The sequence below is a fragment of the Phacochoerus africanus genome, chromosome 2 (assembly GCF_016906955.1).
Source record: "Phacochoerus africanus isolate WHEZ1 chromosome 2, ROS_Pafr_v1, whole genome shotgun sequence".
Classification (NCBI taxonomy): Eukaryota; Metazoa; Chordata; class Mammalia; order Artiodactyla; family Suidae; genus Phacochoerus; species Phacochoerus africanus.
Genome location: NC_062545.1, coordinates 51,944,761 through 51,958,578, shown reverse-complemented (window position 1 = coordinate 51,958,578; position 13,818 = coordinate 51,944,761). Strand labels below are relative to the sequence as shown.

General features: G+C 37.3%; 1 protein-coding gene across 1 annotated transcript in view; it reads right to left on the bottom strand.

The window, feature by feature from the left end:
• The window catches only part of RIMS1 (regulating synaptic membrane exocytosis 1), a 461,151-nt gene that overhangs the window by 227,945 nt on the left and 219,388 nt on the right, over nt 1-13,818 (bottom strand). The gene's annotated exons all lie outside the window — the stretch shown is intronic.

Genomic DNA, 13,818 nt, shown 5'->3' with positions numbered 1-13,818 from the left:
CACAATCCAAATCCATGGAAGCTGTGAAATTCTGCACATACTTCTACAATCCATTGTTGGCAGGCTTTTGACTCCATCCTTCTCCCCCATACTCTCTCAAACTGGCCATTCCTCTCAAATACCAGGGCCATATGGTTGAGACTTGGTTAGCCCAGCATTTTGCTTTGGAATCCCTTTACAATTCCAATCTCATTATTTATTTATATTTTGAGGGCCGCGCCCATGGCATATGGAAGTTCCCAGGCTAGGGGTTGAATTCAAGCTTCAGGCTAGGGGTTGAATTCAAGCTTCAGCTGTGTGCCTATGCCACAGCAATGCCAAATCTGAGCCACATCTGCAAGCTGCACCACAGCTTGTAGCAACACCAGATCATTAACCCACTGAGTGAGGCCAGGGATTGAATCCTCATCCTCATGGATACTAGTTGGGTTCTTAACCTGTTGAGCCACAATGGGAACTCCTATAATTCCAATTTCCATGAAGCAATTAAAACTGATTTTTTTTTCCCTAAAGCTATGCACTTAAACAATTCTCTATTCTGATAGGGCTTATTAATTGAAAGAGAAATAGGACCAATTACACATTCCAGTTTCCTAAATTTTCCTCCTTTCTCTAAAAAAAAATCACTGCCAACCCTATACCTAAAAATGAGTTACAGATCTTTCTGCTCGTTGGTTTGAGATAAACATCACTTTCAAGAACATTTTATGACAAACTTACATATTAGAAACAAATCGAAAATTTTTTCAATGTAAAGAACCTAAAGGAAAACATACACTTACCAAGCCATCATTAACACTGTTTTCTGGATACAATTTTATTCACTGCACACCAGCCTATTACAAGTAATATAACCATGGTCATCAAAGAACATGAAAAAAAAATAACTTGCTTCATAAAACTATACACGGAGAAAGCTGTTTGCACAAATCCCCCTCTTTCTAAAAAACTAACATTGACCTCGTTTTCACCATCTACTAGGTGATTTTTGATCCCCTCCTAACTCTGTATATACTGTTGCTGGTGGTGATGTTGACCAAAAGTGTCATCCACTTTTACGGTTCTATAAAGTTTTTGTAAAGTGTTCTCCTGTTGTTTATTTCACACCCGCTAACATAATCCTTCCTTTATGATGCTCTGTTTAGTTACCTTGGAAATGATATCATAACATAGCTGAAACACCTGTCACTGCAAGATGATTCCTGCTTAATTTTAAGTTGGCATTAACCTCATTTCTGTATACATAATAGAAAAATGTGATCTGACACAGATTTCACACAGACAGAAGTCTGCAACCACTCCTTAAAAATATCCTTTCCTTATTACTGTATATGATCTTGGGGTAAATTCTAATGGATTTTGGAAATAAATACCAATGGTTATCTACTTTTCTCAGTAAATGGAAAGATGTCGTGTGATAAAGAGCTTACTGTCTAACCTGTTAAAATACATACTGATTATTTTTAATGTGCCAAGACTTTCTGTCAGAAAATTACTTTAAAATGATAGCAAAATATCTCAAGTTTTGTTCCAAGGAATAAAGAAGGTATTTTCATTTAAAATGGTACCCTGGGAGTTCCTGTCGTGGCGCAGTGGTTAACGAATCCGACTAGGAACCATGAGGTTGCGGGTTCGGTCCCTGCCCTTGCTCAGTGGGTTAACGATCCGGCGTTGCCGTGAGCTGTGGTGTAGGTTGCAGACGCGGCTCGGATCCCACGTTGCTGTGGCTCTGGCGTGGGCCGGTGGCTACAGCTCTGATTCGACCCCTAGCCTGGGAACCTCCACATGCCACGGGAGCGGCCCAAGAAATAGCAACAACAACATCAAAAGACAAAAGACAAAAAAGACAAAAAAATAAAAAAATAAAATGGTACCCTGGAGGAATAATATAGTCTTTGGAGTTAGGTCTACTTGATTAATGCTCTTTGAAATGCAGCCAATTTACATTTACAGACTTAAGTTTCCTCCCCTCTAAACTGAGGACAGTAATACTCAATTTGCTAAACTGGGGGGAAGGGAGCTAAAAAAGAGAATTTCTATAAAGTGGCTACCATGTTGCTTGATATTTAGAGGAGGGTGAATTCAGTTAATTCTCCCTTACAAACTTAGTTTACAAATTTTAAGACAGTGATCTAAGAAAACATCACAGGATTTTTTTTAAGACCCACTAACAACTAAGGCAAATGCAGATTTTCACTTTTTATAATTATTTTAAAAGCATGACATAAATTATTTTATCAAAAGAATGCAAATTATAAATATTTCTAGTACCTGAAAGTGAGAACTTGAAGAAAGTTTATAGGCCACCTAATTCAATACCCATCACTTCCCAGGAAAAGGAAACTACCTTTAGATCACTTCCCCGCAGCAACATATTGGATTAACAGCTCAAGTGAGGTGAGAACAGACCACTTTAAATCAGTCTAGTGATTTATCATTTTTTACCGCCTGCCTCCTTTATGCCAGAAATCCTCTAAGCTTATTAAATACTGAAAAATATTTTTAAAAATATAACACCAAGAATCCTTATCCTTCAATACCTATTTAAAAATTTAGAATGTCAGTATTTACTCTGCTATGGGTTACTTAAATTGTTTCATAAAATGTAAATAACTTTATAAAATGTCAAAATGTGAGGAAAAATTCATCAGGAGCCCATTTATTCCACCACATTCAAAGGAAATTTTAGTTCTTTCGAATACTGAGCCTACCGGTCATCATTCAACACCATCATTCTTTGGGACAATGTAACTTTCTAGAGGTATTTTTGCCATAAAATGCAGCCTCTAATTTACTGAGTGTAAGAAGTACGATTTTTAAGACCTACTCAGCATTTGAATAAAATACACATAGCTTGAAAGTATATTTAAACCCTGTTTGGAATGAGGAGGGTTAGAAATCATTAATTGCATAAAATCCCAAGAATGTAGGGTTCTAGGCACAGGTGACTTGCTCTACAGCACTGGTCAGTAGAGGAGTTAGCATTTCACTCAATCATTCCCAGCCTGTGTCTCTCAGACCACAAGGCTTTTCTGAGAATCTTCATCCAAATTCCCTAAATAATTTAGTGACTAGCTTTATAACTGTTGCTAAACTCTCTAATTCTGAAGACATTACTGAGAGTTGTGTTTATTTATTTATTCCTAGAGGTTGTGCCAAATGGTCTATCAATATGTTATCGACAATATTTTTTCTTTTTAAGACTATATCTGCAGCATTTGGAAGTTCCTGGGCTAGGGGTTGAATTGGAACTGCAGCTTTGGGCCTAGGCCACAGCCACCGCAACAATGGATCTGAGCCACAGCTTTCAGCAATGCCGGATCCTTAACCCACTGAGCTAGGCCAGGGACCGAACCTACATCCTCACATAAACTATGCTGGGTTCTTAATCTGCTGAGCCACAAGGGGAACTCTGGTAAACTCATTTTAAATGTTGAAAGATACTAACAAGTTGCCCTTTAAACCAGGCCTGTATTAACTTGCTTTCCCACCAGCAATGTATGAGAATGGCCTTTTCTCAAAATCCCGAACAACACTGGGTGTCATCGATCTAAGAAATTTTTTTCAATCTGACAGTGAAAACAAAAATGAATTGCACCTTACAGCTGTTTTTCTTATTGAACTTCTATGTTATTTGTAATATGCCTTATCTGAATTTCATGTTCATATACATTTTTTTTTTGGCTGGATTATATTCTTCTGTTTTAAAGAGTATTTGGTTGTCTTTGTCCTGCCTCCCTTGCTCTCATCCAAACCTCTGATGTTTAATCACTGCCAACAGCCAGAGGTGTGGAGGAGGGTCTATTCTCAATATCAATGGCTGCTGACTGATCAGGGTAGTACTTACTGAAGGCGGGAGTGGCTGTGGAAATTTCTTAAACTAAGACAATGAAGTTTGCCACAGAGATGAACACTTTTTTTATGAACAGTTTCTCTGCAGCCTGCAGTGCTATTTGATAGCATTTTATCCACAGTAGAACTTTTTTCAAATGTGGAGTCGGTCCTCTCGAGCCCTATCATTGCTTTATCAACTACATTTATGTAATATTATAAACCATTTGTTGTTAATTCAACAGTCTTCACAGCATCCTCACCAGGAATAAACTCCATCTCAAGAAACCACTGTCTTTGCTCATCCATAAGAAGTAACTCCTCATCTGTTCAAATGTTATCATGCAATTTCAGCAATTCAGTGCCAACCTCAGGCGTGTCCACTTCTAGATCTAATTTCTGTGCTGTTTCCACCACATCTGCAGTTACTTTGTCCACTGCAGTCTGAACCCCTCCAAATCATCCATGAAGGTTGGAATCAACTTCTTCCAAACTCCTGTTAATGCTGATATTTTGACCTCTTTCCATGAATCAGAAATATGCTGAATGTATCTAGAATGGTGAATCCTTTCCAGAAGGCTTTTAGTGGATTTTATGCAGATCCCGCAGAGAAATCACCATCTACGGCAGTTATAGCCTTACAAAATATATGTCTGAAATAACGAGACTTGAACTTGGACATTGCTCCTTGACCCTGGGCTACAGAATGGATGTTGTGGCTGGTTTGGTCTTCTATCCAGACCATTACAACTTTTTCCATATCAGCAATAAGGCTGTTTTGCTTTCTTCTTGTTCATGTGGTCACTGGAGTAGCACTTTTAATTTCCTTCAAGAATTTTTCCTTTGCATCCACATCTTGGCTTACTGACACAAGTGGCCTAGCTTTGGGCTAACATGGCTTCTGACATACCCTCCTCGCTAAGTTTAATTATTTCTAGCTTCTGATGGAAAGTGAGAGATGTGCAACTCTTCCTTTCACTTGAACACTTGAAGCCCACTGTGGGGTTATCGACTGACCTAATATCAATGTTGTGTCTCAGGGAATAAGGGAGTCCAAGGAAAGGAAGACAAGGGAACTCCCAGTCAGAACACACACAACATTTACCCATTTAGTTCATCATCTTCTATGGGTGTGGTTCCTGGCACCTCAAAATAATTAAAATACATCAAATAATTAAAATAACATCAAAGATCACTGCTTACAGATCATCAGATATATTAAACACAGTAATAATGAAAAGGTTGGAAATATTACAAGAATTACCAAAAAAGTGATGCAGAGACATGAAGTAAGCAAATGCTGTTGGAAAAAAAATGGTGCTGATAGACTTGCTCGGCACGGGGCTTTCATAGACCTTCAATTTGTGAAAAGCACACTTATCTGGGAAGCACAATAAAGCAACATGCAATGAGATGAGGTCTGCCTGTACATGCACATGTTTATTTGTGTGTATACATATGTATCACAAGAAAAATTTAAAATAATAAATGCATTTGTTTTTCTATACTATAGATAATCAGAAGCATAACAAGTAAATTTAGTGGGGCTACTGATGATTTATTCTTTGAATCATTTTTGCTTTGTTTTTGTTAGTTTCATTTTAACTTTTTCCATGCAGAATACAAATATTTCCAAAGTGTTCGACACCCTTGTGACATCGTCTTAAAAGGAAGATATGGAGAATGACACATATAATCATTACAATGATCATTTATTGAAGGCCTTAGATAAGCAAAGCACTGTATTGTTGATACTTCTTACACTAACCCCCTGACTTCCAAAAGACAATACTGACTCCACTTTGCAAATAGGAAAACTGAGGCACAGAGTTCAAACAGCCTGCCTAATACACCAGCTGATGAGGCTGCAGCAGCACCTCAGCCCAGGTGTGGCTGGCTCTGCCTCGTCCCCTCTCCAGGCTTCATCTTCTCAGAGGAGCAGAGACCCAAGTCCTACAGCACACTAGGCATCCTGCTAGGGAAACTGCCCACCTGTTTGATTGACTCCATCTAGAGGCACGGTTGCTATGACTGCCTCACAGATGAAAAAAATCTAATTGCAGAAAACTTAGTATCATCCACAGCCAGTAAGTAGGAGACCTGGGATTTGAAACTCCTCTGTTCAACTCCAAATTCCATGTTCTTTTCTCTCCCTGGATTTCTCACTGTAAGAAGCAGCCTTGCTTGGGCTGCAACCACTGAGAATTGCAGTCAAGTCCAACTGTGATGGGCAGGCCAGCTGGACTGTGCACATCAGACTGCTGTCAGATTGAATTCTTGTGTGTCTTTCTAGTTTCAACTATCCACTGAAGCAGCCATAGATTTCTTACCAGCAGACCTGCTACACTGGAGTAGCCTTTCTTTTCTCTTCTTATCCAGTTCTCCAAACTAGAAGACTAAAAATCAAATACAGCTTTGAAGAACTCTGAATAAACTAAGAGACACTAGGTCCTCTTATGAATTCACAGTATGGACTTAATTGTTTGGACATGTAAAATCATTTCTGAAATTCTACATTATCTTTTTGCTTACTTCCTGTCTCTTATCTGCTTTCCAGAAAGGTGAAATTAATAGAAAGCTGAGATGTGGGTGAATGAGGCATTACTTTAATACTAAACCCCACTTTGTGCTTAGGACCTAATACAATAATACACAGAAATATTTAATGATGTTTCCTAGACAAGTGCTACTCAAAGCCCATGGATAGACATCTCCTGAGAGATGGCTAGAAATGCAGATTTCTAGGCCCCAGAAGTTTTCATTTAAACCAGCTCCGCAAATGATTTGTTTGTACTGGCCTAGATTTTAAAGTACCCAGATCTGCAAAAGGCATTATTTTGTTCTTTTTTATGGCCAAGTAGTATTCCATTATGTATATATACCACATCTTCCTGATCCAATCATCTATCAGTGGACATTTGGGTTGATTCCATGTCTTGGCTATTGTGAATAGTGCTGCAATGAACATGCGGTGGGTGCATGTGTCTTTTTTAAGTAGAGTTTTGTCTGGATATATGCCCAAGAATGGGATTTCTGGGTCTTATGGTAGTTCTATGTATAATTTTCTAAGGTACCTCCATATTGTTCTCCATAATGGCTTACATGCTCACCAACAGTGCAAGAGGGTTCTCTTTTCTCCATGGATGGAACTAGAGACTCTCATCCTGAGTGAAGTAAGTCAGAAACAGAAAGACAAATACCATGTGATATCACTTATACCTGGAATCTAATATATGGCACAAAGGAACCTTTCCACAGACAAGAAAATCATGGACTTGGAGAACAGACTTGTGGTTGCCAAGGGGGAAGGGGAGGGAGTGGGATGTATTGGGAGCTTGGGGTAAATAGATGCAGAATGTTGCCTTTGGGATGGATTAGCAATGAGATCCTGTTGTGTAGCACTAGGAACTCTGTCTAGTTAATTATGATGGAACACGTAATGTGAGAAAAAAAGAAAGTATACAGTATGTTTGCATAACTGGGTCACCATGCTGTGCAGTACAAATATATATATATATAGTACCCAGATCTGAGTAACAGCTTTCTTCAACTGAAGCATGAAGCAAGTAAGCATGACCTTGCCCTATTGTGTTATGACTCAGCTTCCTCAACAGTCACATTGATAGAGATAGAGTAGGATAATTAAATAGTTAGTTTATAAATCCCACGAGGGGATTAATGACAGAAAGGACATTTTAAGGGAGCTTGGGGAGACTGTTGTAAACTAATGACCACTCAAGAAAAGAATCCAGTAACCTAGCAACAATCTATACTACCTTCAAGGAAGATCAGGCACTTCTAAGCACCAGACACACTGAAGCCACAAACCCTGATAGTTATAACACAAGATAATAGACATGGGATCTACATTTGTTACATGAAGTCAGGGAGCCAATGGTCCTTGAAGAGTAGCATTTCTGCATCTAGCCAAGACAGGAATATAAGTGAAAAGAGAAAGAATCTAGGTGAAAGGAGATACTGTACTGAAACCTAAGATGAATGATCATATTTTAGTTTCCATTACCACCCTTTTGCTAATATACATATGATTTCAACAGCACCATGACAGGACCAGTTAAACTATATAGGGTCAAAGGAGGAACTTAGGCTGTAAGCCTTGACATCTACACAAAAATGAGTTAGACAGTGGTCTTCTCCCTTCCCAACTTTTTCTTTGATTATAAAAATGTAGCCCTCTTTGTTCTGGGATCCTGCCACTTGTATTTCTCACAAGCGTCCTATGCTAATAAACTTACTTTTTGCCTGCCACTCTGCTTCATGCTGATTTTTTTCTGCAATGAGACAAAAGGATCTGAGCTTCAGTAAGTCCTGACACTAAGTGAGTGGTTTTATTTCAAAGACAGTGATGGGAGTTCCCTTCGTGGCTCAGAGGTTAACGAACCCGGCTAGGATCCATGAGGATGCGGGTTTGACTCCTGGCCTTGCTCTGTGGGTTAGGATCTGGTGTTGCCGTGAGCTGTGGTGTAGGTCACAGACTTGACTTGGAGCTTGAGTTGCTGTGACTGTGGTATAAGTCAGCAGCTACAGCTCCGATTGGACCCCTAGCCTGGAAATCTCCATATGCTGAGGGTGTGGCCCTAGGGAAAAAAAAAAAAAAAAAAGACGAGTTCAAGTCCCCTCCTAAGGCAAAGATCCTGGGTTCAAGTCCCAATCTCAGGTGTGGCTGAGTTCAAGTCCCAACCTGAGTTTTGGCTGGATTCAAGTCCCATCTGAGGAGGAGGGTGGTTTCAACATGAGGAGAGGATGAAGGTTGTCTATATGATCAAGAAAAAATATGGGAATAGATCACATATACACATAACCCCTGAGAACATTAGACCCCTCTCTGCAACACTATGCTCAGGAAACATTAGCCCATAGTGTCTACCTCCACAATTGGTGATATTTTCAAATGATGTGTTCTGTAAATCAGCTCTCATTATGGTATCACTGCTGTCACTAATGCTAATGTGGTCACCTTTGGGCCACCCCATTCCTATCCTATCTTCAGAAAGAAACAGGCCACTTTCCACTCTGCTCAGCGTAGGAGGATTTAACTCCCCTAACTTTTGAGAATGAAGATGGATGAACTCTCCTTGCTAATCACGGTTTGTGTTATCAGCAGATGTAGTGGACAGGTCTCTCTACACTGAAAGAAAGCAACAGAGTCAAAAAGATGTAGTGAGAACAGGGTAGGCAATTAATCAATGCCTGAGACACCAAATTGATCAATTCCTATTTCCTTCTTACAACACCTTCTCCTTTTTAATTTTGTGCTTTCTGAACTGTCAAATTTCTTTGAAATAATGATGTGAAATGTTAATAATTTGGGGGTATCCTTCAAAGGTTTTGTTTTTTTTAAAATAGTTTTCCAATTTCTTTGTTTTCAAAAGAGATGGCTGGTGTTCTTCTTATCTATTAGCATGGGCTTATAAATTATTTTCCAGTGTCTTAGTGTATTTTCCTCAAAGAGTATCAAAATTTCAATCCTTAGACTTTTTTTTTACAACTTCCCAAATTGTGGGACAGAATTTTGCCCTTACAAGATAAGTGGTTTCAGACGTGTGTTCCAAAATATGTTTAAAAACAATGTGCTATCTGTGGAAGAATAAATAATAACTAAATAACAAAAACACTAAGATAAAAATGTACAATAACGGAATTACATTGATGTTGCTGTAAGAGAATTTAGCGGCTCAAACTACACAATATCCCCAAAACACATGTCTCTAAGAAGATTATCCATTATTATGACCTACTTCCCTAGTCAGGCTCTACCTTGATATTTTACTTAAAAAATTGATGTGGAACATACACAATTGATGCTTAACTGCTGCAGTAGCAATGATAAAATATTGACCTAAAATAATCAAACTTCACAGCAAAGGCATGAATATATGAATAAAGTAAAACATGCTTTTATCTGGGAAATAAAGCTTGTAAACAAGATAAATTAAGAAGAAAAGGTAGTCGGGAATGCTTTACACCACATAAAAGTAGATCTTATTCAAGCCTATTAAATAGTAAAGTTACTGAAATAATCACCTAGCCAGAGTTTGGGCTGACACATATAATTGGGACAGAGAGCGAAAATAGAGTTTTAAATTCAAAACAATTAGCAAGCTAAAAAAGAAATAAAAAATGAAATTCTTGTCTAGAATAACTGAAATAAAATTGGAGAAATTCCTAATAACTAAAATCAACTTGGTTGAAATAGTTTTTAATTCTTTCTAATTATTTCCCAAGACACAAAATGATGTCATCCTGAAATAATGAAGAGAAAACTTGGAAAGGAGGATCAAAGAAAAGTCATATTTTATCATATCTGAACAGGAATCTTAAGTAACAAACAGTCTAGTTTTGTAATGTTAACGTTAAGACCACATTTGGTTTATTACAATTCATGGCTGCTTTTTGAGACTGTGTGGAGAGGCTGCCATAAAGTAACGACTGGATGCAGATACCATTTACCACAGGTATCACCAGCTAACAAAGATGGACTGTTCATGGTTCAGCAGTTTGCAATAAGTAAAAGAAATATAGTTTAATCATTCTGAAGAGACAAAAAAACCAAAAAGAGGCCCAACTGCATTAAATGAGCAAAAATCATGAATGCTCACCGAGATCTTTCTGTTCTATCTAAAACGCAAGTCTTAGGTACAAAACATGAATAAAAAATACTTATACTTGTATAGTTTTCCAATGCCAGAAGTGTCTTACTATTTTTTTTGTTCAATAGTTCTGAGCCATAGGGAATGTATAATATTATCACACATTATTTATATTATTTATAATATTTTATTAATATATATTAGATAATGCATTAATATCATTTATATAATATTCTTACACATTACTTATTTATATTATTTCCATATTGCAAGTAGAAAAGTGACTCCAGAGAAGCTGTGATTTTATTCCAGGTCATAGATCCTGGTCACAGACCAAGATGGCCCAACTCCCAGGGTGCCACTGTTACAATCAACCCAAACATGGCCATTTCTTCTACCCAATGCAAGTCATCTGCTCTATTATATAGTGAATTCACAGGCCATTTGTAAACACAGGTTTACATGTTACTGAGATATTTATGGAACACTGTGATGCTTCACAAATACTATCTTACAAGGCACATCAATAGAAATGGTTCTAACCACATGTGAAAAAGAATTAAACTTGCCATCAGTAAGTTTAACTTATTAAAGGTCACTTTAGAGCTTCCTGGAGTTAAGAGGGGGTGAAAAGAGAAAAATGAAAACAATTCTGGAGAAATGACAAATGTGGAGGAAATAGCTGTACATTTTTTCTTTTCAATGGCAATAAAGAAATGGGAGCAGTTACTATTCTGTGGTACTGACCCTAATGAGTTAATGTCATAAAATGATCTGGAATTATTGCACGCAAGGTAGGATGAGAGAACATTATACTCTCAAAGGAAACCAAAACCTTGATAACGGATATGGTGGTAAGGCTAAAGAAGGAATATTTACACAATACACACACACACACACACAAATCTTGCAATCAATATAATCTGGTCAGCCCAGTTTATTTCAAAAAATAAGGAGTAAAAATAATGATAATGGTATAGTGAAAAGTTAAGATATTAATCTCTGGGTTTTTTTTTTTTTGTCTTTGGATTCCGTTGCCATATTCAAATCAGGCTAATTGTACTCAATTTCGTTGTCTTGGGGATTTTCTGTAGGATAAAGAAAGACACTATAGGTTTTAAGAGAGGAATCTTGCAAGATGCCCCAAAGACTGGAGGTTGGCTGGCAGCCGTGGGGATAGCAGAGACTCACGCATGGCTTGACGGTGATGCCCAGCGCAAACGGCAAAACCTTTAAGGGGATGGCTGTGTGTGGGTACAGGGAGGATGTGTAAGGGGAAAAGTAAATTTAGAAAAATAAGAGGCACAGTACTCCCTGCCAAAAGTAAGGGAAGAGACTTACCCTCCTCTACTTTTTGTAAAGCCTTTACTTTAGAAAACTTCTAAGTTCTTTCTCTGGCTTTTTGAAATGTCTGTCCATGTTTTTCAAAGCTAAATAAGCCTCTCACTAGCATTAGGACTCAGTGATGTCCTTCCCAAGGACCTGGAGCCATCACTTTGAAATGCAATCGTGGAGGACAACAGCGCCCTCTCTTGGGAAGGTAGGAGTCTGATTCCCTCCAAATTGCAAAACTGCCTCCAGCCATTAGGATATGAGCTTCTTTTTTCTTTGGATAAAGATGACTAACCAAAAAGATGGTCACCACAATGACCAAGAGAATTTAGGAGGAACTATCTGTGACAAATAACACTATCAAGTCCTCTTATTTGAGGACTAGTAACTGTGTATCTTGAGGACACACGTGCAATGAGTTGCACCTGCTGGGCTATATCAAAGGGTAGGATATCTTTCTGTCTTTTTGACCTCCTAGTGGATTGATTGTTTGGGAGGCACCTCACCTTCTAGCTTAATGTTTATTCATTAATAAAACTCTTTTATTTCTTGTCCACCTTTCTGGAGAGTTTTCTAGGTTGAGAAGAGACTTTGTTTTTAACTGACTTCCCAAAAAGCTGGACCACAGGCACAGATCTTCTGCTCCAAGTACAGCACCAAGCCTCTCAATAAATAGCCTCCATGGGCGCTGAGGTGGACTAGGGGACTGGAGGGGCCTTAATGAAGCTTTGGTAGTATGAATATAAGGTGCATATCTGAGAGTCCTGGAAGTGAGGAGGAGAAAATCTCAATGATATAGAGACTGAATTTCCTGCTAGCCTTGTGGTCAGGATAAAAATCTCATGGTCAGAATTAAGTTAAGGGAAGTTTAGATGATTCAAATGACTTCATGTACTTACTACACAGTTAATACCACTAAAAGTTGGGAAATAGAGTATTCAGTAGATTATATGCATGCAAGACAATAAACACAAATTAAGGGGAAAGAAAACCTTCACAGCATGTATTAGCCTACAGCACAAAAGCATGCAAATCCAAGTTGGGGAAATGAAATTGAAGCTCATAAATTAAAAGTGGCCTGATGTCTTTTCTTTTTGTTGTCAAGAAGAAAACATAAAGTATTAACATTAATAATACCATCTATAAGCACCAAAATATACAGAAAAAAATAGTCCTGGTAAAGGGGAGTTATACATTGAGGCTAGTGCCTCCCCTCCTCTAGGAGGGCAGTTAGAGGCATGAAGACAGGAAAGCTTTGAGAAGAAATTTTGGATTTTCATTCTCAAAATTATGCAAACTAGAAAAGCAATCCAGAATCATCTTCCTAATAAATATCAGAATATTGATTTTAGTAAGAACTCTATATTCAAATGAAACTTGGTAGAGAAAATAAGGAAATCCAAGTATTTATGTACAGCTTTTATATTTTTCCACTATTGAAAAGCAACTCTCACACACAGAGAAAAAGAAGTGATTTTAGCATTTATAGTTATATAATTCTCTGTAACTATAAAAAATGATTCTAAATGCACCTGTGAACTCCTACCCTTCAAATCTTGTAATATGTCACAATTTATCAATTTTTTAATATAATTTTAATAATTTAAGAGCAAAACCAGGGCATTATAATGAGTATATTGTCAAGGAAATAGGGTTCTATTTTGTTTTGTGATGAAATATGGATATATTTCTTCTTTTCACAATAAAAAGTTTAAAATGTTAATTGTATATTTAGCTTTAAAATTTACATATCAAGCATCTTAGAATAATTTCTATTATTAATAGAAAGGGACTTTAGTTGGCTTTCATATTCAAGAATCCATAATTTAGTATAAAAAATCACAGATATATACACATACATATAAATTCCTTTAGTAATTTATATAATGAATTATACTAAAAATTATGTATTTTACATCAATGTTATGAGTTGTTATGTATGTATAATATATATTTTGTTAACATTTCTTATAAGCCATATATATATGCTAAATTTCTGACATATAATCAGCTTATTTAATGTTCATAAGCCAATGAAAAAATG